Source organism: Bufo gargarizans, chromosome 7, assembly GCF_014858855.1.
Source record: "Bufo gargarizans isolate SCDJY-AF-19 chromosome 7, ASM1485885v1, whole genome shotgun sequence".
NCBI lineage: Eukaryota > Metazoa > Chordata > Amphibia > Anura > Bufonidae > Bufo > Bufo gargarizans.
In genome coordinates, this window is record NC_058086.1 from 186,596,013 (window position 1) to 186,603,089 (window position 7,077).

Genomic DNA, 7,077 nt, shown 5'->3' on the forward strand with positions numbered 1-7,077 from the left:
GGAACAAGACAGGGATGTCCCCTTTCTCCTTTGTTGTTTACTTTGTTTATAGAACCGTTGGCAGCTCAAATTAGATCAGATGATCAGATCAGCGGTTTTGGTATGAAGGGGATCTCTGACAAGATAGGTATGTATGCAGATGACAACTTAATCTTTTTGGAGAACCCAACATCTCAGCTGTCTTATCTTATGGAACTAATAAATAAGTTCTGTGACATTTCGGGATACAAAATCAATTGGGCCAAATCAGTACTTTTACCGCTCGACCAGGTAACTCCACTAAATTCTTTAGGAATTAGGGTATTCAAATCTATGGAATCCCTGGAATACTTGGGGGTAAAATTGAGCGCAAGTATATTAGATTTCACGAGACTGAATGTCTCTCCCTTGCTGATTAGATGTAAAAATAAAATTAGCGTTTGGCAGAAGTTATCGATAGGACAGGCGGATAGAATTGCACTAATAAAAATGGTGTTACTTCCCCAGATTTTGTACGTTTTGGCAGCCTGCCCAGTTTGTATAGAGGATTATTTCTTCAACCATCTGGAACGGCTGCTGAATGACTTATCTGGGGAAGAAAAAGGGTAAAATTAAAACAAAAATATCATTGGTTAGAAGAAGAGGACGGCGGGTTATCGGTTCCCTTTTTTCAGGGATATTAGCTTCTCAAGTTCAATGGATAAAATCATAGGGAAATAAAATAAATGAATACCTAGCAAAGGCTTTTAATGGACCAAAATACAACATATTTAGCATATTGGAGACTGGATTCATTAAAACGAAAGGTAAAAAATGCCTAATATGTCGAATGGTTGACTTGGTTTGGGGAAAAATAAAAGTAATACTGGGAGTCTTTCACCTTTGTGGTGTAATAGTAATATTAGTGAATTTCAATCAATCACAGAACACAAATACTGGGAAAAATATGATATTATTTACGTATCACACTTAGTTAGGAATGGGGAAATAAGATCGTTAATAGATTTACGTCCTGGAATGAACCTAGACTTAATGAGTCGGTATCGATATCACCAATTGAAACACGCATTTGATGCAACACAAAATAGGGAATATTTTATCACTACAAAACACAAAATTACTGAATTTTGTTATCAACACATGACAACTAGGGTCACTATCCCCCAAGTGTATAGGAGGATAAGGAAGGGTTTGGGAAAAATATTAAAATTTAAGAGTGAGGAAAAGTGGGCAAAAGATATAGGATTAAATATAATAGAATGGGGTAATATATATAAAAATATAAAAAAGACAACGATTTCCAGTAACTTTAGGTTCATTTATTTTAACATTATCCATAGAATATATATGACCCCTACATCGCTAAGTAAGATCTATAAAGAGCGAGAATCAAATTGTTGGAAATGTAGAGAAGAGTTTGCAGACTATATGATATGGAGCTGTTCAAGTGTGCAATTCTATTGGAGTGAGGTCTTCCGTGTCCTAAGTGTAGAGTCTTTAATATCTCTTCCATTTAACCCGGAAGTGGCCGTCCTAGGTATCATGCCTCTATTAATTAGAGACAAAAAGAAAAAAGGGTTTGGATGAGAGGTCTTATGGTCGAAAGAGTGATTATTGCGAGAGAGTGGGGTTAAAAAAAAAAAAGCACCAAATATCATGGAGTGGAAAAATTACACATTCTGTTCCAAATCAAAACATGAAGAAAAATATAAAATTTTTGTTGTTCCTGTAAAAAAAAAAAAAAAAGTGAATATCAGACTGTTCAAAAAAAATAGCAGTGTTTGTATTCTTCTTTACAAACTCAAACATTCACTATATAAACTGAAAAATGTTTGAATATTTTGCTTTCCTTTGAATCACTTCACTAATATTTAGTTGTATAACCGCTGTTTCTGAGAACTGCTGGACGTCTGTGTTGCTCGGAGTCACCAACTTCTGGCCCCTGTGAACAGATATTCCAGCCCAGGATGATTGGACCACATTCCACAGTTCTTCTCTATTTCTTGGTTTTGCCTCAGAAACTGCATTTTTGATGTCACCCCACAAGTTTTCTATTGGATTAAGATCCGTGGATTGGGCTGACCACTCCATTGTTGGTCTGGAACCAAGATGTTGCACAGGTAACTTTACACCTTCTTTGATCTTCCTGGAGCTGATTGTTGGCTGAGTCCTTGCCATTTTCGCTTTTCTTCTATCCATTCAAATGGTATCTTTTTTGCTTTCTTTCACGTCTTTCAGATTTTGGTTGCCATTTTAAAGCATTTGCGATCATTTCAGCTGAACATTTTTGCACTTCTTTATACAGTCAGGTCCATAAATATTGGGACGTCGACACCATTTTAACATTTTTGGCTCTATACACCACCACAATGGATTTGAAATGAAACAAACAAGATGTGCTATACCTGCAGACTGTCAGCTTTAATTTGAGGGTATTTACATCCAAATCAGGTGAACGGTGTAGGAATTACAACAGTTTGCATACAGTACAGACCAAAAGTTTGGACACACCTTCTCATTCAAAGAGTTTGCTTTATTTTCATGACTATGAAAATTGTAGATTCACACTGAAGGCATCACAACTATGAATTAACACATGTGGAATTATCTACATAACAAAAAAGTGTGAAACAACTGAAAATATGTCATATTCTAGGTTCTTCAAAGTAGCCACCTTTTGCTTTGATTACTGCTTTGCACACTCTTGGCATTCTCTTGATGAGCTTCAAGAGGTAGTCACCTGAAATGGTCTTCCAACAGTCTTGAAGGAGTTCCCAGAGATGCTTAGCACTTGTTGGCCCTTTTGCCTTCACTCTGCGGTCCAGCTCACCCCAAACCATCTCGATTGGGTTCAGGTCCGGTGACTGTGGAGGCCATTTCATCTGGCGCAGCACCCCATCACTCCCCTTCATGGTCAAATAGCCCTTACACAGCCTGGAGGTGTGTTTGGGGTCATTGTCCTGTTGAAAAAGAAATGATGGTCCAACTAAATGCAAACCGGAGGGAATAGCATGCCGCTGCAAGATGCTGTGGTAGCCATGCTGGTTCAGTATGCCTTCAATTTTGAATAAATCTCCAACAGTGTCACCAGCAAAGCACCCCCACACCATCACACCTCCTCATCCATGCTTCACGGTGGGAACCAGGCATGTAGAGTCCATCCGTTCACATTTTCTGCGTCCCACAAAGACACGATGGTTGGAACCAAAGATCTCAAATTTGGACTCATCAGACCAAAGCACAGATTTCCACTGTTCTAGTGTCCATTCCTTGTGTTCTTTAGCCCAAACAAGTCTCTTCTGCTTGTTGCCTGTCCTTAGCAGTGGTTTCCTAGCAGATATTCTACCATGAAGGCCTGATTCACACAGTCTCCTCTTAACAGTTGTTCTAGAGATGTGTCTGCTGCTAGAACTCTGTGTGGCATTGACCTGGTCTCTAATCTGAGCTGCTGTTAACCTGCGATTTCTGAGGCTGGTGACTCGGATGAACTTATCCTCCGCAGCAGAGGTGACTCTTGGTCTTCCTTTCCTGGGGCGGTCCGCATGTGAGCCAGTTTCTTAGTAGCGCTTGATGGTTTTTGTGACTGCACTTGGGGACACATTCAAAGTTTTCCCAATTTTCGGATTGACTGACCTTCATTTCATAAAGTAATGATTGCCACTCGTTTTTCTTTACTTAGCTGCTTTTTTCTTGCCATAATACAAATTCTAACAGTCTATTCAGTAGGTCTATCAGCTGTGTATCCACCTGACTTCTCTACAACGCAACTGATGGTCCCAACCCCATTTATAAAGGCAAGAAATCCCACTTATTAAACCTGACAGGGCACACCTGTGAAGTGAAGACCATTTCAGGTGACTACCTCTTGAAGCTCATCAAGAGAATGCCAAGTGTGTGCAAAGCAGTAATCAAAGCAAAAGGTGGCTACTTTGAAGAACCTAGAATATGACATATTTTCAGTTGTTTCACACTTTTTTGTTATGTATATAATTCCACATGTGTTAATTCATAGTTGTGATGCCTTCAGTGTGAATCTACAATTTTCATAGTCCTGAAAATAAAGAAAACTCTTTGAATGAGAAGGTGTGTCCAAACTTTTGGTCTGTACTGTATGTGCCTCCCACTTGTTATGGGACCAAAAGTAATGGGACAGAATAATATTCATAAATCAAACTTTCACTTTTTAATACTTGGTTGCAAATCCTTTGCAGTCAATTACAGCCTGTAGTCTGGAACGCATAGACATCACCAGACGCTGGGTTTCATCCCTGGTGTTGGTCTGCCAGGCCTCTACTGCAACTGTCTTCAGTTCCTGCTTGTTCTTGGGGCATTTTCCCTACAGTTTTGACTTCAGCAAGTGCAATGCATGCTCAATCGGATTCAGGTCAGGTGATTGACTTGGCCATTGCATAACATTCCACTTCTTTCCCTCAAAAAACTCTTTGGTTGCTTTTGCAGCATGCTTTGGGTCATTGTCCATCTGCACTGTGAAGCGCCATCCAATGAGTTCTGAAGCATTTGGCTGAATATGAGCAGATAATATTGCCTGAAACACTTTAGGATTCATCCTGCTGCTTTTGTCAGCAGTCACATCATCAATAAATACAAGAGAACCAGTTCCATTGGCAGCCATACATGCCCACGCCATAACATTACCACCACCATGCTTCACTGATGAGGTGGTATGCTTAGGATCATGAGCAGTTCCTTTCCTTCTCCATACTCTTCTCTTCCCATCACTCTGGTACAAGTTGATCTTGGTCTCATCTGTCCATAGGATGTTGTTCCAGAACTGTGAAGGCTTTTTTAGATGTCGTTTGGCAAACTCTAATCTGGCCTTCCTGTTTTTGAGGCTCACCAATGGTTTACATCTTGTGGTGAACCCTCTGTATTCACTCTGGTGAAGTCTTCTCTTGATTGTTGACTTTGACACACATACACCTACCTCCTGGAGAGTGTTCTTGATCTGGCCAACTGTTGTGAAGGGTGTTTTCTTCACCAGGGAAAGAATTCTTCGGTCATCCACCACAGTTGTTTTCCGTGGTCTTCCAGGTCTTTTGGTGTTGCTGAGCTCACCGATGCATTCCTTCTTTTTAAGAATGTTCCAAACAGTTGTTTTGGCTACACCTAATGTTTTTGCTATCTCTCTGATGGGTTGGGTTTGTTGTGTTTTTTTAAGCCTAATGATGGCTTGCTTCACTGATAGTGACAGCTCTTTGGATCTCATCTTGAGAGTTGACAGCACCAGATTCCAAATGCAAATAGCACACTTGAACTCTGGAGCTTTTATCTGCTCTTTGTAATTGGGATAATGAGGGAATAACACACACCGGCCATGGAACAAGAAAGGGGGGGGGGTCAACACATCCCAATGTGCAGGTGCACGTTGCTATGGCTAAAAACACATAGAACACCTAGTGCAACAGCACTCTACAAACCAAATAAAGTACAAAGGTATATTGTATTGCCAATGCTATGCTAATAAACTAGAGATGCTTAGCAAATACATTTTGTACAAAATTATTTGAGCCAGTCTGTCGCACGCCAAGGCGATCTCTATAAGACGGGTCCTAACACTAAACTTCACCTGTTGGGTGCCATAACAGTGACCATGAAATTCAGGAAGTGTAGGTCCCACATGCATGCTGGGCCCCTTTTGGTTTAAATCTCTATGGTGCCAAAATGGCCTCCAATGAATCCAGGGACTACAAATACCAGCATGCATGCAAACTATGTACTCATGCTAAAAATCAGCCCATGATGCAAAACAGGCCACAGGAGTGCACGACCAAATAGGAGTCAGCCACAAGACAGAACACGTGTTCTATATGTGTTTTCAGCCATAGCAACGTGCACCTGCGCATTGGGATGTGCTGACTGACCCCCCCTTTTCTTGTTTTGTAGTTTGTATGGGAGTTGTGGCTGACTCCTATTTGGTCGTGAACTCCTGTGGCCTGTTTTTTAACCCTCTTTACACTACTTCAGATGACCCACCCCTTGATCCCCAATTTAGTGCATTTGGCTTTTTTTTTAGGGTATTTATATATGTGTGTAGCAATGACAATATTGTATACAAGCATTCTGTACCTGACGAAGGGGACAGTTGTCCCCAAAATGCGTTGTACCACTTGCTGAATAAAACCTATGTATTTGATTCAAACTATCATTGGTTTCTTGTGCCACAGGACATCTCTGCTGATCTACTTATCTTCTGAGGGACTCCAGGCACCCCTGACCAGAAGTACCTGCATCTGTTTAAGAGGGGGGTCAAAACAACCACAGATGAGCTTACACTAGAGTTGTGTCTGCGTATAGCACAACTACACAAGGTGAGCCTCCTTATTGGAGACACTTTACTATATACGTACGTTCTCACCTTATGGTGCGCCTTCTTTGTGTTTCCTAGCTGAACACTGCAGAGTCCTTGGTATATACTACAAAGAGGCCACAGCATTTGGTCAAGCAATAGGGCCCCTTCTAACAGCCGAAAGGCAGGTTGTCGGGAGTGAAACATACCACTGAGATATTAATGACCTATCTTGAGGATAGGTCACTAATATTGAATTTCCGGGAAAATCCCAGTGTAGTGTATGTGGTTTTTCATGCAGTTTTTACTGCATTTCTGCACCAAAATCTGCATGTATAACTTACAGATTTGGTCCAGATCTCACCTTTTGCATTGCTACAGCTGAAAAGCTACACATGCTGTGGATTTCATAATCTGCACCATGCATATGACATTTAGAAAATCTCATCCTCTTAGCTGGTATTGTATTGCGGATTTTCTGCTCGAACGTCTGTGCATATACCTTAAGATTAGAATATTGATCCTGGTTCCTCTATAAGGCACTGCAAATCCTCCCTTTCATTATCAGCTTTAGAACCCTTTTCATGAGGCTAGAATTCCTGCTCCAGTCTGACAACCAAAACAGATTCTACCAAACAACTAAAATGACCAATTCCACCCTAACCAGAGGAGCGACTGTGATGCATCTGATGACGCTCACCTCCAGCAACATAAGAGAATCAGCCAGCTCTAGGAGTAAGTAAATGCACTCAACTATTTTACAAAATCCCATAGAAGTGAATGGAGAGAGA